The 25,910-nt window shown below is 35.5% G+C and overlaps 1 protein-coding gene across 23 annotated transcripts in view; it reads left to right on the top strand.

The window, feature by feature from the left end:
• PAN3 (Poly(A) specific ribonuclease subunit PAN3) overlaps positions 1 to 25,910 on the top strand; it is a 159,378-nt gene that overhangs the window by 57,377 nt on the left and 76,091 nt on the right. For 2 of the 23 annotated variants that reach the window (XM_073985708.1, XM_073985690.1), the window contains exons 1-2: positions 14,174 to 14,311; positions 25,430 to 25,551. The exons of 6 other annotated variants lie outside the window; for them this stretch is intronic. The gene's annotated coding sequence lies outside the window, so the exon portion shown is untranslated. Of the gene's footprint in view, positions 1 to 14,153; positions 14,344 to 14,668; positions 14,719 to 25,281; positions 25,552 to 25,910 lie in introns of those variants that run through there. 15 more of the 23 variants (XM_073985705.1, XM_073985694.1, XM_073985704.1 and 12 more) reach the window with 12 other exon arrangements.

Raw genomic sequence — 25,910 nt, 5'->3', positions numbered from 1 at the left:
CTACTCCCCATAGAACTAGTCACCATTTGTTTTTGCGGGGCCACTATATCACCATCGTCAAGTTCTTCAATTTTGATAGCAATGCTGATATCCAGCACATATTACAAAATATAACATATATTTTTTACCTTTAACACAAAAAACAATATGTAATATTTTAATTAACCCAGTTTTCATTGCCTATGCAGTAATATTACGATATTATGTATTTTTTTTGTGTTTTTATCTCAAATATGAATCATTTATTATGGCTAAAACCAAAGGTTACCCCTATTAAAAAAAGAGAAACCATTCAATCTAATCGACGATAAGAAGTTTTGCTGCAAAACAACATTTGTTCGATGGTTGACGTATTGCATTTTATTTAGTCCACATTAAACATTCGTCGTGTTATTAGAAAGTGTCGAGGGTGACAAGTGTCAAAAACGTTATTTATAATTCTTTCAAATAAAAACTTGTTTGTAAATCACACAAAACAATATTTAGAACATTGCACCATGGTATCACAGACATCCACGAAGGAAAGGATTCTCATAATACTGCTGCTAATAGTTATACTAACCATCCTCATCATACTTATATACCAGCTATGCAAATTATTAATGTGGTTATAACATTATTCTTTCGATATATTTAAAGATTGGAATATTTATATTTTGTAATTGTTGTTATTGTTTTCTGTACTTATTATTATTATTAAATAGTCTCTTATCATCGAAAATAAAAATTAAAACGTGTTTTCTTATCTCTGCGATTGAAAGTAGTTTCGATATGTATAAATATTTATATTTATACAACAGAAAAAAAAGTTTAAATCAATCACCACACTTCAGATAAAAATGGTAGTTATTAAATATTGAATGATTAATTGATAATTAGAACTTGAGATAATTCAACATGAAGTCTATTTTTTGCTAAATGTAAATAGTTGTCTCGTCGTTCCAAATGATAACAACACCGATGGATTTAATTAGGTTATTTAACCTGGCGTTGTATTGAGAGATACAAACATTTCGTGTTGTGTGTGTCAAAATTTGAGATAACAAAACTGTAATGGAAACATAGATAATATAAAATTTATTGAAACTTTTCAAAGACATTGAGAATAACATTGAAACTAAAATATAAAATATTTTTAATTAAAACAAAATGCAAGTTAATTAATTTTTACTTCGTCTGGTACGTGTGGATATGGCATGTAATGCTGTTGAGGTAGTAGTGTGCATTTTAAGGAATCCATTCTGATGGTGCACACAAAAAAAAGCGTCTCTAACATATGTCCCAAACATATTTTGCAGCAAACATATATTTGTTTGCGAGCAGTCCTAAACATAACATATGTTAGGGTCCTGCAAACAAATTATATATTTGGGTGCAAACAAATTATATGTTTGGGTGCAAACAAATACAAACCCAAAAGCCACAAAAAACAAACACATGTACCAGTGGGCGCTTTCTGAGAGCAAGGGAGCGTAAATGTCAATGTGAAACACATTGAAACGTATGCTCACTTGCTCTCAGCAAGCACTCACTTGCTAACTTTAACACATACACACATTTATAAATGGTGGTATTTTATTGAAAGGCATAGAAAAAAAGCAAAAACACAACAGACACATAGGTACATAAAAATTCCAAAGAAAGACAAAACAGACTTAAATAAAAAAATTCAATGAAATAACTTATATAAAGTCGCACTTTTAAAAAGAAAAAAATATATAGAAACATCGTTGAACGCTTCTCCTTAGTTGTGAAATAAAACACATTTTCTTCAAAGTTAAAATCATCAGCGGGAAATCGGCATCTGAAATCAAACGATTATATAATGTAATAAATAGGTACATCCATATTTCAAATATACATATGGCGAATAACAAAATTCCTTTACAATTCCATTTGAAAAAAATTAAAACTTTTTTTTACGAGCACATCTACGATTTTTGGTACAGAGGTAAAGGAAAAAAATCCGGTTTCAAATCTGCTCGCGTTCACGAAATTGGCCAATGCGCGCAAAAGTTATAGCGGTTTTTATTCTCATATAAAGAAAAAATATTTAAAAATATCTTTTTTGCTGTTATGAGAAAATGTATGCATAAATCGTTAACAGCATTCCATATCTATTCGTAGATGTTTAAATAGTTATTAAATTTATTATTATTTTGCGGAAAGTCAACAAATAATAAAAAAATTTTGAAGTAAATCCAAATTATCCTGTCCCAGAATCGGTACAAACCCTCAAAAAATAAGTTAAAGAATATATGCGGAATCTAGACAATGCGTAGAAAAATATGATACCAAATTTATAGAGATTGGGTACATAAATTGCATATTATAGCAACAACAAAAGAGAAAAACTTATTGTTGGAAAAAATTGTTGCAAATATTTTTTTGGTTTGATTCTAAAAATTAGAAAAAAATATTTGGGAGTTCTCCAACTATTTTGCTAAAATCCCATAGAATAATAAATGTATACAGTTAAAACTTCATCAAAACATATGGTTTACCATCGCGAGAGTTTAACTGATTACTGTGATAACTTATAAGGGTAGGAAATTAAGAGTAATATTGAAATTACAATCATTCAATTAATATTATAATTAAAAAGCCTGTTATTCGCGAATTAGTTAAAGTCGGTTGATGCGCATCCGTTTTTGGATACAGCGAATCAATCTCTGTCAAAATTTATGCATATTTCGATGTTTCACTCAGGGGCCATTGTGTGCCACCAGTTGCATCATACACTGCAAAAAACCTTAAAGTTGGTAAAAGTCGCGCAATGTGCATACGATTTTGATGCGCATCCGGTTTCGTCAGCGCCTATCAAAAATACGTCCAAATATACCAATTTTAATTAGATTCTTCAAGAACCGCGGATGTGCCTCCACATTCTATTTTTGGTGAAAAACCCATATTACACGCGAATCTCTGTAATTTATGACACGCGTTTTCGCAAATATTATAATCGCGTATAAAGGATTCCATTTACGTAAAAAAATTTCAAGAAAATCGCGGTTTAGTACGCGGATTTGTCGAAATAATTTTTTGCTTCTTTTCCTATTTTCAGGGTATCTATATCCGCGGTTTTAGTGGATGGATTCGATCGCGGAAGGTCTCATTAGATCCGTCGCGTAAAAAAACTAAATTCACGCGGGGTATTGAATGGAATTTGAATGGCACTTGTAAATTTTAAACGCAAAAAATTGTTTTTTTAAAAAAAATCACGCATCAAATATTGGCCTTTAGACTCCAATTACTAGGATGCTGTAAGGAGCACACTCATGAGATATGCATTAAACGACGTAGAATCACGAGTTTTATAATCCTAAGGTGAGTTTTGAATATTATCTTGTTGCGCGTCCGAATTATTAAAACAATTCAAAAAACCCCGAAATTCCGGCTTCAAAATGTCAGCATCAATTTTAGGTGGATGCAGTGGATATATCGAAAAATGATACACTAGTATCATATTGCACATGAAGTATTCTTTGAGTCTTTCTTTGGGCATATGTCTATAAAATGTAAGGTTAAGCCTAAAATCGGAAGGGAGCATTAAAAAACTTGTTGGCTTCAACCCATTTTTACCTATTTTTCTACATTGATGCCAACACAGCTTCCACGTAAATTAATTTTAATGGTCGACCTTATGGGATTCCTCCTAAAACACTTCAGTTTAAAGAATGTATATCATACTATATAAAATATGTTAACAGTTCGCGAATTCTGAAAGGGTGAAACTCGGATTCATCGATTGTAAAAAATTTTTGTTTTTCGCCATATGTATGTATGTATATGAAAAATGTATTGATGTAATTACCAATATTAAATACGATTTCTTCCTTGTCCAATAAAATATTTCCATTCACCTTTCTGATTCAATTATAAAATGTATTGGGCATTTAATTTACCAAAAAGCACCACTTCTTTAAGAAAACCCAAAACACTGACTTATTCACTCACTTTACCGTCTTTACTCAACGATTGTCTCTATAACTCTGAAGAAAAAAGATCAACATAATTAATACCATTTTTTTCCTCTTCGCTTGCTACGTTGTTTAACAACAACAAAGCACGAAACACACGTGTTTTACGCATACACATCACAAAACTTCTGTGTCTCCTATTACACCATGCACACAGCTCTTTATTATAAAACAGCATTCCGCAGCTGCGAGAGCCCTGTTGTTACTCTCTTTGACAAAAATCCTCTCCACCCATAAAAAATATGTTCTAACATAATAAATATGTTGGTACCCAAACATATTAAATTGAGATATGTTACAAAATGTTGCAAACATATATTTGTTTGGGCTTTGGGCTGTTTAATGATTGCCCACAATTTACTCAATTCTGTGATTCAGATGGTTAGGTGGTCTAGCCACTTTTTTCGCTTATGCTTGTGTACTAGTTGGCTGACTTCAAGAGTAAGTTCCTAACTCTTAGATCTTATTGTTCGTGCGACGAAGCGTATTACGCTCCTTTGCTAGTCCCGTCACATCTGCTTGGAAATTATGCCTAATTTCGGGTATTCGACCAGCATTTATGCAGCGACGGGAAATTTCTCTCAGCTGCCAGTTGATCTGAGGGAACAGACAGCTCTCTGAAACGGTGATTGGTATATTCTATGAATCTTTGCTTTCTCATGGTTCAGAAATGTACGGTGGTCAGAGGTTATATGAAGTCTGATGGTATGTTAACGGATAAGATGATAGAAAGGTGGTCGGAGCCAAGTAAAATGTGGAGCTATCAATTTGCACAGCCCGCTCAGTACCAACCTGATCATTGCCTAGGACGGAATATCAAAGCTCACGGTGAGCATTGAAGCCTCAATCATCCAAAAGAGAACAAAAATCAGGCATAAAGCGCAGGGCACAACTATTCATGGGAGGCATTTATACATAAAGCGGTTTTCATTTAAAGTTAGTTAAGGTGCACTTTTCATGACATGCTTTTATAAGGAGGCGATGCAGTCAGTGCATTGTCCCAATTTGAACTTCTATATCTCAAAAATGATAAAACCTAGGAAAAAGTCATAAATGTCAATATTGTAGAAAAATTTCACTGCTACATTTTCTTTAGTGTCATTTCGATAGGGCAAAATCGTGAAAACCTTAAAATTCGAACTTTGACCGCGATTTATTTTAAAATCCCTCCGACGATTTGTTTTTCTCATCTATTAACATTGTACTTTCAGAATTCGCAAAAACTTCCCGGGTGTAAGCACCTTTCATTTAAAGTTAGTTAATGCGCACTGCGCAGAGCCAAGCGCAAGTGTGATAGTTCTGTACAGACTGGCGTATAAGAGAGGCCAGTCCTCGTCTTCCGCTTCTTGAACGATCTTTCCGCAAAACGTTGTAACCATCGTAACGTTGCAAGCTTCAGATGAAGGTGAGCTTTGTTTCTTGCATCGTGCCGACCAGGGTGGTTTTCAAGTATGAAGCTCTAAGACCGGCATGTGGTGTCTTCCATCTTCCTTCTATCTTCTACTAAAACGTTGACATATATTGATTTATAGCCAATTCTATTGGAAACTGTGGATGCAACCTTAAAAATACATTGACTCGGAGGGTACCTTATCTGTTGGAGCTTACCTGATTGGATCTATCAATATACAAAAATTTAATAGGAGAAACAAAATGTAAATTACAGCCAATTCTGTTGGAAATTGTGACTCCAACCGCCCTTAATAGGGCAGTACCGTTATATGATGGCGACTATTCCAATACGTTGATCTACATTGAAAAGATAGAAGAAACCAATCATCATTGAAAATCATCATCTATTGGGTTGCAAAATTAACAAGGAAAGAAACATTAAGTTCGATCAGGCCGAACTTTTTATACCCTTCACCACCAAATATTCTGAACTAAAATGGAATAATTAGCCTTCTTTCTTGTCCACAATTTTAGATGGAGATATTTTATGATCACGGATACCCCAAATGCCTAAATTAGTCCACAAAAGGTATCTAAAAATGTCTTCAATCAGCACCTTTAGTGTCAAATTAAAAGTAATTCGGTCAACAAATGTAGGTAAACTCCTCAAAGCACGTAAAATCGGGAGATACCGTTATATAGGGGCTATACCAAAACACGGACCTATGTATGTTGAACATTTTTGGTTGTTCTGGTAACAGTGTTTATTGTTGTATGTTTGTGTGTTAATTCTTCTGCTCAATCTGGCTCTGGGTCTATCTCCAGTTCCAGGAATGTGGCGGTTTGGATGGGATGTAACCACAGATACACTGGAGCTGTCTGAGTAGGTTGGGCAGGGCAGTAGAAAAAGTGCAGTGCGGGCCAATGCCGCATGCTGGGCAGATGTTTTGCAAGTTGCGATCGATCTTTGCCCTATAAGAATTTGGGCGACTGCAATATCCCAAACGTAGTTGAGCCAACACTACTCTGGTTTGTCATGGTAGCTGACGCTCCTCACTGACTTTATTCAGACTATATTTGCTTATGGCCAGAGATGGTCTGTCGGAAATTATGACGTATATGACATACATTTCTGACGTATATTACATACGTCAGAAACGTCGTAAACCTTGCCAAAAAACAAGGGTTTTTACAGCATAAACAATAGAATTGTATAACCTAAAATCGTTATTTTTCATAACAACAAAACTCATTTTATTATTTCTTTTGAGATTCAGTTTTCATAAAAACGAAACAAACATAAAAAAATGTCGTTCAAAAAATATACATTTTATGTATATTTTTATATTATATGGGCATTATTGTTTCTTTATTAATTATTTCACCAGCAAATTCTTAGAAGCATACCTAGTATCCAGAATGTATTGTAGATTGCGTGCTAAGTGCTTAATCCAATTTTTTGTTCAATAATTTCAGTTATTTAAAGAAAATAAAATATCAATACAAATGTGATTAAATTTCCAAAACAGGCGCGTAGGCTTTTCAATAACAAAGACAGGCTTTTAGAATTGGTAATAATTGAAAAATATGGGGATAACATAAATTTTTTGAGGTTTATGACGTTTACTACTTTTTATACGTTTTCTACGAGTATATGACGTTTTCGACGTTTACAACTTTCTGACCGTCGAAAACCTAAAAAGTCAGCATACAGACCATCTCTGTTTATGGCCTTAGCAACTGCGTCCGTGAAGATCCTTCATGATGTGCCTGCGTGATTGGGATGACTCTCACGGTAACACCCAAGCAAGTACTGCAAAGAAAACATCTCATTGTGTTGCTGTACTGGAAGAATATGTGTCTCTTCATGTAGATTGTCCACTGAAGATTTGAAAAGGTACCCTGTTGCTGTTCTAAGCCGACATTCTGACAAGTTTGAGACTTTCCCAATTGCATATCACATAAACTCGTGGACCTATCGCGTTATATGTGGTCAACAAGGTTTCTTTATCTGCACCCCAAATGCTGCCGGCTAGGGACTTGAGGACCGTGTTCCTACTTTTCAGTTTGTCGCAGATAGCTGCGGCATGCGCGGACGACGTGAACCTAAAATTTTGGGGTAGTTTGTGGTTGGAATTCTCCTACCATCGACCACGACATTCAACTCTCTTCTCACCTGCGCCGCACAGTGCTGCCTCGTGGACAAAAATCAAAAAATGTGATGTTAACTTTTACATATGTTTATGTTTTTTGCCTATAGTAAACACATCCGATACAACGAATCTGAAAGAATTTTGCCGATATGTGCGCTCATAACGAAGTTATAGCTCTTTAAATACGAAAAATATTTTCCGGGTAATCTAAAGCGATAATCATATGAAAATTAGACGACATTTAAAATAACATTTTTTGAAAAGTTTGTTGATAATATTAAAAGTTTTGGATGGGGATTTGATTGGTAGGCTATAAATTTAAAATTTTAGTACAAAACGTTGACTTCAACTGCATATGGCCAAAGTACCGTTATCAAGAATATAAAAATTTATTTATAAATTCTTAATATTTGGTAGAGCATATCTTTTGATTGCCACCTATTGCCACCTTGGCTCTTGATTTCCGTTAATTGGACGTCTCTTCCGAAGCGAAATGTGTAAAAACATTCTGCCCATCCCTGCAACCTTCTGAGATATATCGGTTCGGATTTTATATACCCCCCATATATATCTTTTTCCGATTTTGCTACAACTTGTTCAATTTTGATCGGATAGTCTTCAAATTTTATGAGTGATATTTTCTTATGCCCCTGAATAGATTCCCCGATTTTTGTAAAGATCGGTTCAGATTTGGATATAGCCCAAATATATATCTTCCCCGATTTTGCTATAATTCACTCAATTTTTGATGACTAGCCTTCAAATTTAACATGGGATGTTCCTCAGGCCCCTGCTCTGTTTTACCGTTGACCTAGGTTGATGAATGTTTGCACAAGTACTTATGAGGGCACGGGAATGAAAAATATCAACAAAATTGGGGAAAGATATATATGGAGGCTACATCCAAATCTGAACCGATTTTTGTGAAAATTGGTAGAGCTACTCAGCGGCATAAGAAAATATTACATACTAAATTTGAAGGCTGTTCGATCAAAATTGACCGAGTTATAGCAAAATCGGGGAAATATATATATATATGGGGGCTATATCCAAATGTGAACCGATATGGACCAAAGTTGAAATTTTTCATTCCTATGCCCGTTTGGAGGGGGCGGAATTCTGGAGAGGTAGATGTTAAAATGTTCCGGGGATATCACCCCACCTTGGGGAACACCCTGTTTCACTCTGCAGAGGTTGGACTCCGTGTTTCTGAATTCCACGTACGACTGACGTCCACACATATAATCGATTATCCAACGTTTCAGACTTGGCCGGAGAGTTGTCTGAGCAATGCGCTCAAACAGCATGGAGTGCTTGAAAGTATCAAAGGCTTTTGATAAGACAATTAATGAGGGTGGCTAGTGCATCTCTTAGGGCCAGTCAACGTAATGTTTTGTGACCCCTGGGAACCTCAAATGTCAAATTACAGGTAGTTCGGTGAAATATGAAACTAAAATATTCGAAACATAGGAAGGTACCATTAAATGGACCTTCGAATACATTGTGACCGCTTGGTACCTCAAATGGTAAATTACAGATAGTTTGGATAAAAATTGCGTCTGAATACTCAAAACATCTAAAATTGGGAGGTACCGTTATATGGGGGCTATACCAAAACATGGGCCTATGTAGACACTTTTTTGGTGGAGAAATTTTGTGACCTCGGGGAATCTCAAATGGCAAATTAAAGGTTGTTCCTATTAAAAATATAGGTAAAATACTCGAAAGATTGAAATGTACCGTTATATAGGGGCTATACCAAAACATGACCCTATATTGACAATTTTTAGTGGAGAAGTGTTGTGACCGCTAGTTACCTCAAAGGGAATATTATAACAAGTTCGGTTAAAAATTGTAGCTAAAATTCTCAGAATACCGAAAATCGGAAGGTACCAAAACATGGATCTGCATTGGCAAATTTTATTGGAGAAATTGCAGAAAGATTGGTTAAAAATTTTAGTTAAAATCCTCAAAATACCGAAAATTATGGGTGGGGGCTTTACTAAAACATGGACCTATGTATATTAATAATTTTTTGGTGGATAAGTTTTGTGACCACTGGGATACTTAACATGTTAAATTACAGTTAACACGGATAAAAATGCACCTAAAATCTTCAGAATACGTTAATTTCGGAGGTGTCATTATATGAGGTGCTACGCCAAACGTGTTCCAATATTGAAAATGTCAAATTACAGGTAGTTCTGGCCAAAAATTTAGCTAAAATACTTAAAATACAGATATTATAAGGGACATGGACCTATGTTGACAATTTTAGATGGAGACGTTTTGTGATCTCTGGACCGTTCCTAGAATGTTCATATGTTCTAGGAAGTTGTTAACTGACATCTTAGGTAAATTTTTGTAGTTCTTTTTATTCTTGAATTTTGCACGGTTCGGTATCTATAGACCAGAATCGGAGAAAAAAAGTATAAAAATCGAATATTTTCTAAAGTTTTTTGCTAGTTTGACCTTTAAGAACAGTTCGTAGTGGGCTCTGATGTTCCACAAAGTTGTATACTGATATATTCGCTACATTATTGTGGTTGAATGTTTTCTTGAATTTTGAATGGTTTAATTTCTATGGAGCAGAAACCGAAAAAAGAAAATAAAAATTGCATTTGTTTTGCTATTTTGACCTTTAAGAACCATTTCTATAGGGTTTGTATGTTCTAGAAAGTTGTTTATTGAGATCTAAGGTACATTTTTGTAGTTGGTTGTTTGATTCAATTTTGATCGGTTTGATATCTGTAGGCCAAAATCTGAGAAAAAATTATAACGGAAACTTGACCTTAACGATTTTGACCTTAAAGATAATGTTGAATGGATTTTATGCCGTCACAATAATTATTCTTTAAGATGAGAGCTACAACTTTGCCTCCGCGAGTAAACCAAAATTTTTAGCGGTTTAGAAGATATGAGCCTGACAAAATGATCCTTTTTGACATCAAGGCCTCAGGTCTTTGGGGGTCCATAACCGCGAAATTCGAAGTAACAGGGAAAAACGCCGAGACACGTGTCTTCTTATTTTTCGTCTTCTATCAAGCTGCGGTGTCAGAATGTGGTTAATTTTTTTCATGTCGCACAGTGTAATTTATTAAAATTTAAAAAAAAATTAAAAATTTAATTAAAATTATTAAGGAAATGAATATGATGCAAATCGTACCGACGTCGTAACGAAATCGGAACAAAATTCGGACGCTACGTCCGCCGTCGGATCCGAAATCGTAACGATATCTTTATGATAGTTGTATGAAGCGGTTGACATAATTTCGGAATGAAATGTCGGAGCGAAATCGGATCGATTTCGTTCAGAATTCGAAACGAAATTGGAAGAAAATCCATGGCAAATTCGGAATTCGAGTTTTTTCCTTCGAATTTTCGTACAGATTTCTGAACGATTTCGGAATAATGTCGTATGAAAATCTGAGGTACCTTCCGAATCTTCGTAAAGATTTCTGAACGAGTTTTGGAATAATGTAGTATGAATATATATAAATATATATATAACTCGTCGTCTTCTGATTACGAGCTGCCTCTATACTGGGCATAGGCTGTCTATAAATTGTCTCCATCTCTGCCGGTTTGTAGCTAATTCACTCAGTTCTGCAATGTTATTGTAGGATCTTCCAAGACTGTGGGACATAGAGTTAATTTCTGATATCGTTGACCTTCTCCATGTGGTTTTCGGTCTACCCCTTTTTCGGCTTCCTTGAGGGTTGTAGACTAATGCACGGTTGCATACTTCTTCTGGTGTTTTTCGCAGTGTGTGGCCAATCCAGCCAAATTTTCTTCTACGCTTTTCGATATTAATGTCAACCATATTTGCTTTCCTCCACAGATGTTCGTTAGATATTCTGTTTGGCCAAAAAATATGTAAAATTCTACGTAGGCACCTGTTAACGAACGAACGCAGTTTCCTCTGTATGTTTTCTGTCACAAACCATGTTTCGCATCCATATAATAACACAGAGAGAACACAAACCTTAAAAATTTTAATTTTCGTCCTGGTGCTATAACTATTTGCATTCCACACATTCCGCAATTGTGTAAATGATCCGAGGGCTTTGCCAATACGGGTTTCAATGTCTTTTTTGGCACCGCCGTATTCGGATATGCAGCTTGCAAGGTACGTGAACTCCTGTACTCGTTCTACACATGCATCAAAGAGGTTTTGTTGTTCCGTGGATGTGGAGTTTATTCTCATTTCTTTGGACTTTGCCGTGTTGATTTTAAGACCTACTTTGCTGGATTCTCTCGCAAGATCATTTAATTTTTGCTGCATATCGCAAAGCCTATGCGAGAGTTCGCATTTGTCGTCAGCATAATCCAGAGTTTCCAACCTTTCGTTAGGTTTTAGTGGAACCCATACGATACCTCTAGGTTTTTCATGGAAGGCATCCTTGCCTAACACCCGAGATTGTATTAAAGGGTTCTGACATTTTACCCTCGTGCATAACTGTACATTCGAAATTGTCGTAGCTGCTACGTATAATCGAAATTATTTTTGTGGCATCCCCAGGTTTTTTAGTTCTGCCCAAATGCATTCTCGATGTATGGAATCAAAAGCCTTCTCATAATCGACAAAAAGAATGTATAAAGGGGAACGCATTTCAATTGATTGTTCGATAATGATCCGCAGGGTGTTGATTTGATCGACGCATGAGTGTCGCTCCAGCAGTATTTTCATGAAAACTTTTATTATTATACACAGTATAGTAATACCTCTATAGTTATTGCAGTTTGTGACGTCACCTTTCTTTGAGATTTTAATAATTATACCCTTTAACCAATCTTTTGGGAAAACTTCCGTATTCCAAATCTGTTGAAAAAGTGGATGTAGAATGTTTCCGAAGAATACGGGGTCACATTTTAAAATTTCAGCAAAAATGTTGTCAATTCCCGCAGACGGCGGTTGGGTTTCGATGGGAAGAACGTTGTTGGTGACTACGGTATCTTCTCTGTACACATTTAGTACTCCCATAAAGTGTTGTCTCCATCTCTTTAGTTGCTCGTCAACTTATGTTAAAAGCTTCCCTTCTATGCTTTTCACCGGTAGCGTCTGTTTTATTTTTGTGCCTGCGATTTTCCTTGTAATTTTACAAAGGTCCTTCATGTTCTCCACTGCAGCAGCGTCCTCTGCCTCTGAAATCATCTTGGACATACTTGCCTTCTTGTCGTCCCGTATTGATTGTTTTACTTGTTTATCAAGTTAGCGATATTCAACCTGTTTTCTTCTTCTGGATTTCTCAGGGAGTTTATTTCATTTTTTTTTAATAAAGCTCCGTTATTAATCAATGACCATGACTGAGCCGATATGAATTCTTCTCTTTTTTCTTTTCGCGACCTAGACCATCCTCTCAGGCCTTCGTATGAATATCAAAGGAAAAAATGTTCTCTGACGTCTCCTTTTTATTGATAAATTTTTCTTTTTTATGTGTTTTTTTATTGGAAGATTGTAATTTCAAACGTATCTAATGATTTTCACTGTTGTTATCATTTTGTATTTATAGTAGAACAATGTAAACTTTGTGTACGAATATGTTGAGTCTATCAGCACTAGCTTGAATTATTATATGTTTTATTTATATTCAAAATATTTAAAATTTGTATATGCGAATTTTATAACCACCAACCACTTTGTTTTTTGACAACAAACAAAAATGAAACCAACTCCCTGTCGTTAGTTCCCAGCAAACCAATCGTACCGACATCTTAACGAAATCGGAACAAAATTCGGACGATACGTCCGATGTCTGATCCGAAATCGTAACGATATCTTAACGAAAGTTGTATGAAGTAGTTGACATAATTTCGCAACGAAATGTCGGATAGACATCATATCGATTTCGTAACGAAATCTGAAATCGGTACAAAATCTGAACTATTTCCGCTTCGAAAAAACGTTTAGAAATCGGAACGAAATCTGAACGATGTTGCTTCCGAAATTGTTCAGACGTGTCGGACATCCGACATTTGGTTTGCCTGGTTGTTAGATACATACACGAAGTGACGGTGGTGGTTGTTGTGCGAAGGGAAAAATCATATAGAAATCGAAACGAAATATGTACGATTTTGCTTCCGAAATTGTTCAGATTTCGTTTGCTGGGTACATACATAAACGGTGACGATATACAGGCAGTGATGGTAGTGGTTGTTGCGCGAAGAAAGCGTACCGAAATCGGAAGAACAAGTTTGATATATTCAAAGGGAAATTAATTTACTTCCGACATTCGCTCCGGATTCAGAACGAAATCCGAACGAATCCCCTACGAAAATAGTATTGAAACCGAAACGAAATCTGAACGAATTTACTTCGGAAATTGTTCAGATGTGTCGGACATCCGACATTTGGTTTGCTGGGTACGTATGTATGTATATTTGTATTGGTGATATTTGTTGTTTAATTAATTTAACAAAATTATTGAGAGAATTAATGTGATGGTGGGGCTCCACCAGAAAACAGCTGAGATTGTTTATCCCCCCGAACTTAACAACAATACACATACACGCACGCACACATACACACCCAGTCTTGCACAAGCGTTAAGAGAGTGAGAGCAAACTCTTTTTCCCCCATTCATTTGCTTGCCACTGTGGTGGGGGCCTCCTCCTCATTCATCTTACCAATCGTTGTTTGATTATTTTAGTCATTCGACGGTTTCTTTAGCAGACGGCCGTGTTTTTTGTTTTGTTTTCTTTGCGAAGCGAGTGAATGTTTTGCGGCGCGCGTACTTCGTTTTGGTAGCGTTCATCATCTGTTCGTTTATTCCCGTTGTCATTTAGGTAGTCACAATAAATTACTTCCGTCGTTTGTGGTATTCCTTGTTGCATTTTGTGTTGTTGTTGCTCGTAGTTTTTGTTGTGAATTTACGCATTTTCTTGCTTTTTTACTTGTGTTGTCGTCATCAATGTTATGGCCTGCCCCATGCAGAAAGAACAGCTGATGTATAGAAAATAAAATAAAAAAAAAAACAGTTACTAATTTGTTTCGTGTTGCTGTTATTGAAAACGATACAAACAACAACAACAATAAGAAATACGTTATCGGGAAAACAACTGATTTTCATCGCGTGTTTTATTTTTTTTTTTTTATTTTTTACCTTCGTTTTTTTTATTTGTTTCTTGTATTTCTTCATAAAGTTGTCCGTCCTCTACTGTGTATGACGAAGATTGTACAAAAAAGTGTGCTTGTATATGTGAATATGTGTGTATTATGAAAATATTGTATCACGCGTGACCGACCGTCCGACCGAGCATATGTTAATGTCAGTGTGTGCATGTTCGTTTGTTCATTCGTTCGTTGTGAGCCTTAACGTTAAGCTTTCACGTTGTAGAAAGTGTGTGATTGCCGTGTTGTGTTGTTGTTGATATTTTTATATTTTAATTCGACTTATCAAACACGCCCGTTTGTTGTTACAAAACGGCGTCCCACTATTGCCTGCTCCTCAACGTCTTCTTCATCGTCATCATCATCACCACCATCGTCGTTGTCGTCATTCTCCGCGCAGACATAGCGTATACGCCATCGTCAACAACGTTGTCGCATTGTTTGGCGTTGTGTTTTACAATCTCAACTACGTGATTACTGGGTGTTGTTGTTGTATTTTGTGCCACATTGTATGCATTAATAAAGAAAACAAAAACCATGTATCGTCGTCGGATACCCCTTTCCCGGTCCCACCACACAGTGTTATATTCATTGTTGGTTGATCCACGCACACAAATGACAGCCACAATACCACTCCACCGCCATCACCACAACTACAACTAACAGCCATCACTTTATCAATCTACCAAACCAAACCGTCCGTCCGTCCGTGCGTGTGCTCTCATTGTTTTTTATACAGTGTTCCACAAAAATTTACCTAGGTGGTGGCTGCAGCCGCAGCAGCAGGCAGGCATGTTTACAACGTCAGCAGTTTTTGCGCTTTTGTTTTATTTTTTATCTTCAACGTGGTTCGACTTGAACACTTACACACACACTCATTTTTTTGTTAAAAATTCAAATGAAAATATTTTTTCGGTAAATTTTAGAAACAATTAAAATTAAATGGGAATTAAAAGTCATTCAATTAGCCAACAAGTTTTATTTGCATTTCATATTTGTTGTCGTTATTAACCGGCATCTAGTTGTTGTTGTGGCTGTTGGGGTTCTGTAGTAAAGACACCCAAAGTCTATTAAAAGTGATTCCCAATTTCCAACAGAGAATAACGAAGCAATTTAGATACAGTGGGTGTCACTGAAAATGATGCAACCTGAAATAAAAAATGTAATCGTTAATAACTTCGAAACGAGTGGAGATTTTTTACCAATTCAAAATATAATTTTCTAGCCTGAAAATGGGCATTTTAAGGGGTTATCCCTACTTGTCAATTTCAAATAATCGAAAAAAATTGTATTGGCTTATTTTGAAGTACAGGTAGTATAGTGTGTGCCGCAAAAAATGTCAAGTCAATTCGACGCCATTCGAATTCAATTCACGATATCATTACAGTTCAAGCTATACAAATCCACGTCACGGGAGATGTCCAACCGGTGAAGAATCGTCGTGTTCATATCAACGGGCTTGGACAAGAAAAGAGGCTTTCATACACGATTACAGACCACTTTCATCAAATGTTTTGTATGCTATTAGACCTATATACAACGATCTAAGTAAAGAGTCTTTACTCGACGGCTTCAATCAAAATATCAACGAAAGCTTCAATCAACTTATTTGGAAAATTTGCCCCAAAACCTCTTCAATTAAATTTAGCATCTTACATTGCGATTGGTCTTTTCGACGAAGGTACAAAATCATTGTTATTTTATTTGAGCTCGATCGGAGCGATCTGTTGAAAAAATGCACACGAATATGCTCAAAAAAATCGACCAAGCACGAATTGCACTGACAGAGAGACGTGCGGACGAGTGCAATCGTGAAGGAAGAATGTTGCGAAGGCAACACCAAATTTCCTTTTTAAAAGCTGCATCGTCGGCGGAAGAGCTCCTGTATGGACCAGGAATAGATGACTCCTTGTAATTTTATCAAAAATACATTTTTTTAATAATGCAAATCGAAATAAAAACCTAAAACGCGTTTTTCTCTAAATGCAATTTTTGAAGTCGGTGCTAGCGATAGCTCGAAAACGGATAGACCGATGTTTGTATATTTTGGTGAGCTTATTAAATACATAAAAAACTTGTCTTTAAGCGAGACAGATTTTTTTAATTTTTTCGGCCGATTTTTGGGCAAAAAATGATTAAAATCGAAATTTTGACTTTTACAGGTCAATATTTTTTTATATAGATTTTTGTCCCGCTTAAATACCTAATAGCCTAGGTTCTTAAAAATATATGAAGATCGGCCCATTCATTTTCCAGCAAGCGTTAGCACCGCAAAACGCTTTACAAAAAATGGGTTTAGCAGGTAGCCATTTACCACAAAACTGCAATATTTTTCAACAACAAAAATTACAAAGGTAGTTTAAGATGTGCTCTTTCATAGAAATAAAAAATTTACCTAAAAATGTTGCACTACAGTAATCAATTAATAATTTCCGATTTTTTCGCTTTTTATGTCATTTTAGTAAACAAAAGAGTGGAATAATTGGTTCCCTATCGTTTGCAGTAGTATTGTCATTGATTCCGATAGAAAAGATTATGTTCCTTATGCAATTTTGGCATGATTGTAATTAATGTCCCTTTATAGGCAATTTGATTAGAAATTTATATATTTAATGATATTTGGAATGTCCTGTAACAGCCAGGCTTGCCCCATATTGTACTAGCATTTAACGGCATTGCCCTGATAGAGGTAAAAAATCAGGGCATAGAACAAACTTTTCACACTTTTCTTTGAAAATAGTGTTCATAAATATTGTAAACAATGTTTTGGCCAGGTTTGCTTTTATAAAAACAAAAATGTTAACACCCTTTGTTGCCATTCACGCCAAACAATACTACTCCCTTCGACGAGTTTCATAGAATCACTCCACCAATCCTTTTTTGTAGCGGAGTTTTTTTAAGTTATGTCGTAATTTGGGGGGCATTGTGTGGTATAGTCATAGTCCGGATGAAAATCAGCATATCTGGCGTAAAATTGATATTTTACTCGTGGAAGAAGTCAACACGCACCTGAGTTTAAATAAATGAACTGTCTTTTGTTTTTCAAAGTAGTCAGGCTTTTATCCCATAGTCGTTGTTTTAATATTTTATTAAAACAACTTTAATTTATTAGTGGGAAAAAATTGGCGATGTTTACCAAGGGGTAAGGCCACAGATCTTCATCAGTTCCCTTGTTTCTTGTTTTTCAACAAGAAACTTTTTATACCCAAGTGTCAATTGCTCGCTCAAATAGATACGTGGTGAAAGAAACAATCTGATCGAGAATTTCTTTGGCACTACCTAAACTCGAGCAACTTCAAACAAAAAAGTTTACCCCTTGGTAAACATCGCCAATTTTTTCCCACTAATAAATTAAAGTTGTTTTAATAAAATACTAAAACAACTACTATGGGATTAAGCCTGACTATTTTGAAAAACAAAATAGAAGTCGTCGTAAAAAGTAGTATTGATTAGGCTTGAATGACAACAAAGCGTGTTGAATTTTTTGCTTTTATAAAAGCAAACGTGGCCAAAACGTTGTTTACAATATTAATGAACACTATTTTCAAAGAAAAGTGCAAAAATGTTTGATCTATGCCCCGAATTTTACTCTATCAGGGCAAAGCCGTTAAAGACTTGTATAATATAGGTCAAGCCTGGCTAATACAGGACTTTCTATATATCATTAGATTATTTGTGCGTACTGTGGACATAACCCTTTATGATTATTCATACTAATTTTTAAGAAATTAACTTCAAAAACTAGAAATTTCTAGCCAAATTGCATACAAATGGACACTAACTATGTACGTCAGGAACATCATTCTTTCTGTCGGAATCGATGACAAAACTACTGATAACGATAGGGAACCTATTATTCCCCCATTCTTATTACTAAAATGTCATAAAAACTGAAAAATTTGGAAATTATTAATCGATTACTGTAGTGCATTATTTTCAATGCTCAATTTAAAAATGTCAATTTTTTGTTTTCTGTTAAAATTTTAGAATAACGGCACTGTAAACGGAATATTTTTGTATGCCGTCTTAAAGACAACTTTTCAGACTACAAAATTGTTTTTTTTTTTTTAAATTTTCAAAAAATCTCAACTAGTTTCCAAGTTATCACCATTTACATTTTTATTTCAGGTTGCATCATTTTCAGTGACAGTCACTGTATGTATCTATATTCTCGATAAGGAGAAAGTTCTAATTGAGATAGAACGGTAAAATTTTGCACCCGAGTGTCTTCATTCCATAGGCAGGTCAATTTCAAAGATGGGCTATATAGGTCAAGGTTTTCGTATAGCCCCCCTATAACGGTACCACCCTATTTAATGCATTTTGAGGAATTTATCTACATTTTTTGACCAATCTAGCTGAAATTTGACATTTGAGGATTTTAAAAATTATCAAGATACGCCCACGTTTCGGTATAGCCCCCATATAACGGTACCTCCGCATTTAAGGTATTTTGAGGATTTTAGCTACATTTTCCTCCCAAATTGGCTCCAACAATGGTGAAGATAGGTCCACGTTTTGGTATAGCTCCCATATAACGGTACCTGCCGATTTCAAGTACTTTGAGACTCTTAGCTCCATTTTTTGACCGACTTAGCTGAAATTTGAGATTTGAGGTTCCCAATGACTACTAAAAATTGCCAATATGGGTTCACGTTTTGGTATATGGGGGCTATAACAGTACCACACACTTTCAAGTATTTTGACCTTTTAAGCTACATTTTCAGACCAAAATAACTATAATTCATAAGTCATTTAGGGTTCCCAGTGATCAAGAAACTTCTCCAACAAAAATTATGGACATAGGTCCACGTTTTATTGTAGCCCCCATATAACGATACCGACCGACCGACCGACCGACCGATCAGAGTATTTCATGGTGGAGTGTGTAAAAAGTTCGGCCTGACCAAACTTACCGCTTTTTTACTTGGTGAGGGCTTAAATGTAGTTTAGGGGTACATCTTAGTCCTTTTTTACCCTGACAACTGTGATATACATAGTGTCGGTCCATTTTTTGGTACAGCCTTCATATAACGATAGCGCCCGATGTTCAGGTATTTTTGAATTTTTATCTGCACTGTCGACCTAAATTGGTTGTAATTTGGCATTTGGAGATTCCACTGGGCCGAAAATTTCTCCACCAAAAATGGCAATGGAATATAGGCCCACGTTTCGGTGTACCTTATATAATGGTTCCGCTCGATTTCAGGTATTTTTAAATTTTTATCAACACTGTCGGTCCAAATTTGCTGTAATCTGGCATTAACCCAGCAAAAAAAGTCCTCCCAAAATCATGGGTTTTGTAAGGGATTTTTGGCAGCCGTAACAACTCGCAAGCCCCCTTTCTTCCCCATTATTTTTACAAGGGCATGTCGCACTCAGTTTGTAGTTATTTTAAGACCACTAGAATATCTAGTTATTCTGTGGCCACCAGAAGTTGAAAAGTAAGTTGAAAAAATTCTATTTTTAGAACAGTTGATGTAGAGATTTTTTTTAATTTCATTACACTTCTTACTTTTATTTTACTTTATTTTATTTCGGTTGCTGTGCGAGTTGAACACACGAACCCTCTGATTTCTAGCCAAAGACACTACCCAGCAAACCAATCGTACCGATATCGTAACGAAATCGGAACAAATTTCGGACGTTACGTCCGATATCTGATCCGAAATCGTAACGATATCTTAACGAAAGTTGTATGAAGTGGTTGACATAATTTCGGAACGAAATGTCGGAGCGAAATCGGATCGATTTCGGTCAGAATTCGCAACGAAATCGGAAGAAAATCCTTGGGAAATTCGGAATTCGAATTTCTTCCTCCGAATTTTCGTACAGATTTCTGAACGATTTCGGAATAATGTCGTATGAAAATCTGAGGTACCTTCCGAAGTTTCGTAAAGGTTTCTGAACAATTTTGGAATAATTTCGTATGATTATCGAAGGAAAAAATTTTCTCTGATGCCTCTTTTTTATTGATAAATTTTCTTTGTTATGTTTTTTATTGGAAGATTATAATTTCAAAGATATCTAATGATTTTCCTGTTGTTATCATTTTTTAGTTATAGTAGAACAATGTAAACTTTGTGTACGAATATGTTGAGTCTATCATCACTAGCTTGAATTATTATATTTTGCATTTATATTTAAAATATAAAAAAAATGTATATGCGAATTTTATAACCAACCATTTTGTTTTTCGACAACAAACTAAAATGCTGTTTGTTAGATATATACAAAAGGTGGTTGTTGTGCGAAGGGAAATTTGCTTCCGACATATCGATCCGAATTCGTAACGAAATCGGAAGAACAACAGTAGCAAATTCGAAGGGAAATTTACTTCCGACATTTTCTCCGAAATCAGAACGAAATCTGAACGAATTCCCCTACGAAAAATCGTACAGAAATCGATACGAAATCTGATTTTGCCTTCGAAATTGTTTCGATATGTCGGACATCCGACATTTGGTTTGCTGGGTACATACTATGCCACGCACACGAACATTAAGGGTTGCTTAAGAACTTAAATGTGCAGTACACATGTGCACCACGAACTGTTATTTTTTAGTTAAAAAAACTCGCGTGCCGACAGTGAGCGTTGAACACACAACCCTAGGATTTATAGTCGGACACACACTCACTGTCCTCATTACCCAGCAAACCAATCGTACCGATATCGTAACGAAATCGGAACAAAATTCGGACGTTACGTCCGATATCTGATCCGAAATTGTAACGATATCTTAACGAAAGTTGTATGAAGTGGTTGACATAATTTCGGAACGAAATGTCGGAGCGAAATCGGATAGATTTCGGTCAGAATTCGCAATGAAATCGGAAGAAAATTCTTGGGAAATTCGGAATGCGAATTTTTCCCTCCGAATTTTCGTACAGATTTCTGAACGATTTCGGAATAATGTCGTATGAAAATCTGAAGTACCTTCCGAACTTTCGTAAAGATTTCTGAACGATTTTGGAATAATTTCGTATGATTATCGAAGGAAAAAATTGTTCTCTGATGCCTCTTTTTTATTGATAAATTTTCTTTGTTATGTTTTTTATTGGAAGATTATAATTTCAAAGATGATATCTAATGATTTTCACTGTTGTTATCATTTTGTAGTTAGAGTAGAACAATGTAAACTTTGTGTACGAATATGTTGACTCTATCAGCACTAGCTTGAATTATTATATGTTGCATTTATATTTAAAATATTTAAAAAATGTATATGCGAATTTCATAACCAACCATTTTGTTTTTCGACAACAAACTAAAATGTTGCTTGTTAGATATATACAAAAGGTGGTTGTTGTGCGAAGGTAAATTTGTTTCCGACATATCGATCCGAATTCGTAACGAAATCGGAAGAAAAACATTAGCATATTCGAAGGGAAATTTACTTCCGACATTTTCTCCGAAATCGGAACGAAATCTGAACGAATTCCCCTACAAAAAATCGTATAGAAATCGATACGAAATCTGAACGATTTTGCTTCCGAAATTGTTCCGATATGTCGGACATCCGACATTTGGTTTGCTGGGTACTTAGTGAGGAGCAAAGTAAGTAGGTTTGCCTTCTAATTTTTTTAAGAAGTATCCCATTACTTTTCAGATTACTTGTAATGGGAAAAGAAGCTTGTTTACATTACTTTGTATTGGGTTACGTAATGACTACTGGATCCGAATTTTTGCTGGGAAGGGTTCGCAGCGGTAAAAAAAAAACTTCCGCAAAAAAAACTTCACAAAAAATTGTGAACATAGGCTGACGTTTCCGTGTAACCCTATATAACGGTACTATTTGTATACCCTCAGCATTTATGCTAACGAGGGTATATACACTTTCATGCAGTCAAAATGTGCCTCATCGAAATAATGGTTTATACCCCAATTATATTTGGATGAAATCCGAATCAGACCGTCCGTCCGTCTGTCTAGCTGGATGAAGCGCACTCTCAAACTGATTAACCGATTTGGTCCAAAATTTGACTTTCGTAATATTTTCTACAAACTTGGTTTAAGTTCGAAGATGGGCCACATCGGCACACTCTCTCTCGGGTACCTCCCCCTCCCGATTTTCGATATTTTAAAGGCTGTGGTCTCAGTTTCCCACCGAACTGGTATTTGGTGTTCACCGGGTGTACAAAACATTCCACCTGAAATTTGTCGGTATAGGTCCACGTTTTCATATAACCCCCATAGAACGGTACCTCGAGATTTTCGGTATTTTTAAGGTTGCGTCCCCAATATCTCACCGAAATTAGATAGATAGTCTTCTTTGGGGATATTTATAATCTTTCACCTGAAATTTGCCGGTAGGAACACTCCTTCATATAGTCCCCATCGAACAGTACCTCCAGAATTGCGGTATTTTTAAGGTTTTAGCCTCATTATAACACTTTAATGGCTGAAATTTGGTATTAAGCCTTTGTTTGGTGGTACAAAACTTCCCACTCAAAATTAGACGGTATAGGTTCACGTTTTCTTATAGCCCCCACAGAACGGTACCTCCCGATTTTCGTCATTTTGAAGGTTATGACCTCAATATCCCACCGACATGCCTAAAATATGGTATTTAGTCTTCTTTGGGGGTATACAATTTCCAACTGAAAATTTTCGGTGTAGACTTATGCCTTCATATAGCCCCCAATAGAACAATAACTCCAGGTTTTCGATATTTTAAAGGTTGTGGCCTCAGTATCCCACCGAAATGACTGAAATTTGGTATTTAGTTTTCGTTAGGTGTATAAAACTTTCCTCCGGAAATTTTTCGGTATAGGTCCTCATCTTCATATAGCCCCCATAAGAACGGTACCTCCCGATTTTCTGTATGTATTTTGAGGATTGTGGTCTCAATATCCCACCGAAATGGCTGAAGTTTCCAAATGAAATTTGTTGGTATTGTTCCACGTCTTCATATAGCCCCAGTAGAACTTTTCGGTATTTTGAAGATTTTGGATCTACACTGCTGGTCTAAAATATGTATACTTTGGTATGGAAAAAAATACTTCTCCGTCAAAAATTGTGGACTTTGGGCCACGTTTTGACATAGGCATTTAAAGTTCCCACTGGTCAAAAACCTTCTCCACTAAATATTGTGGTCATCTGCCCACGTTTAGGTGTACCCCGTATAAGGGTTTCGGCTGTTTTCAGGTATTTTGAAGTTTTTATCTACACTGTCGGCCTTAAATTGGCTGTTATTTCGCATTTAGGGTTCCCAGTGGTCGAAAAACTTCTTCACCAAAAATTGTAATCATCCACGTTTTGGTAAACATCTTCACCAAAAATTGTGATCATAGGACCACGTTTTGGTATAGTCTCCATATATCGACATCACACAATGTCAGGTGCTTTGAAGTTTTAGCTGTATTTTCTGATCCAATTTCGCATTTAGGGTTCCTCGTGGTAAAAAACTTATCTAACTAAAATTGTGAACTAAAAAGGAAACGAATTATTCAATTTTAGTTCGGAATATTTCATAGTGACGGGTATAAAGAATTAACTCTTTTTTACTTGTTATACTCTCAGTAGGCCTCATCTCAAGTTTGTTTGGATGAAGTCCATTTTAGACAAATTTGAGTCGATTAACCCCTTTTTGGCCCCTCCGTTTGTCTATCTGGCTGATAGGTGTTCAAAATAACTCTCGAACTGATCAACTTATATTGGGAAACTTTGCACCTGGGAATATTTTGTTCCATCTTAGGTCAAGTACAAAGATGTATCAGATTGCTTCACTCCTCCGCATATCTCAGCCACAAAAGTTTTCAGTTTAAAAAAAGTTTTGAAAATCCCTGCCGAAACCTACTAAATTGTCCGATTAACATGATAACTTAGAAATTGTGTATCCGATTTGGCCAAAACTTTGCAATTTTCTTCCAAACGTACATTAAGTCTCAAGAAGGTCTGTATCAGGTACCTTCCTCATAAAAGTTCAAAAATGTCGCTTAAGTAAAGCTTAAGAGTTGTTTTAGGATCGTTTTATAATTTCACCGAATATACCCTTTATTCTGTTTAATGTGATATAATGTTTTTCATCGACAAGTCCATGCTTCCCGACATAATGGTCGTCCACCAAAAAAATCTAAGCAATCCTAAAGCGATAAACTACATTTTCTGGTTGACACGATAACTATTGGTTGGAGTGATCACCATTGGTCTTACCTTTGCACATCATAATATTTCTCCCAAATAATATCGGAAAATTTTTCCGGCAGACGTAAAACTGAAACGGAATGTACTTGTGTTGACATGCCATGTCACTTATAGGATTTTTAGTGAGTAATACTGTTAACTAAAATCAAAGGAATACCTTTAGAATCCATCGTTGGTTAAAAAACTGGTTCTTACAATGAATATGAATTGGGTACAATCGGATGCATTGGGGTTTCAATGGATATAAAAAACTCATCACGGTAGAAAAGAATAAAAATATACCTTAATAATAAAAATATTCGAAAATTAATCGTTTGAGGAACACTGTAACTCTATGGTGTTTGTGTGTGTGTATCGAGAGTATTGCGCTGTGGTGTTGGTGTAATGTTTGTTAAGTCTTAAAAAAAATATTACTACGTTTCCTAATACCTTAACAAATACCACGGTTGTGAGTAAATGAGTGATAACGTGTTTTGTGTATTTCTTTACCTGACCCAGTCGACCGAACGCCTACTTTGTTGTGTTTCGTCATTGAAATATTATAAAATATTGAAATAAATATTTTTTACAAAGTTACAGAAATAAAATAATTTGAAAAATACAGAGAAAATAAAATAATAAACAAACATAAATTTATAATCAAAAGCAAAAATTAAAAAAAAAACACATCATCCACCTGTATTTACAAGCTATTTAAAATTTGATCAACAAGTGACAACGGATAATGTGCCACATATACTAAAAAGCGAAAATTATTCATTGCAACAGGTAAATTTACCATTTTCGTATGTATTTTATTTCTTTCTTTATGCCCCTTCCTTCCTCATTACCATTGCCACCATGATTTGTGTAGTTCGTTTTTTTGTTAATATAACAAAGAGAAACTACATTAGTGTTTTTTTTAGTTGGGTTTTCAGTATCTTTTTTTAACATTTGGCTATGAATCATCATATACCATTGTCTTTTATCTTTTTATTTTCGCGAACACCATGTCATTTCTATAGATAAAACAATGAACCATGAATGTGTGTTACTTTAACAGTTTTTTCTGTTTTGTTGCTTATCGAGCACTTTGAGGTTTTTTTTTGGGTTAATTTTAAGAGGAAATTTTGTAAAACAGAAATCTC

The sequence above is a fragment of the Musca autumnalis genome, unplaced genomic scaffold, assembly GCF_047663935.1.
Source record: "Musca autumnalis isolate F117 unplaced genomic scaffold, ASM4766393v1 scaffold_4, whole genome shotgun sequence".
NCBI classification, from domain to species: domain Eukaryota; kingdom Metazoa; phylum Arthropoda; class Insecta; order Diptera; family Muscidae; genus Musca; species Musca autumnalis.
Note: the sequence above shows the minus strand (reverse complement) of the source record. Positions and strands in the feature narration are given on the sequence as shown.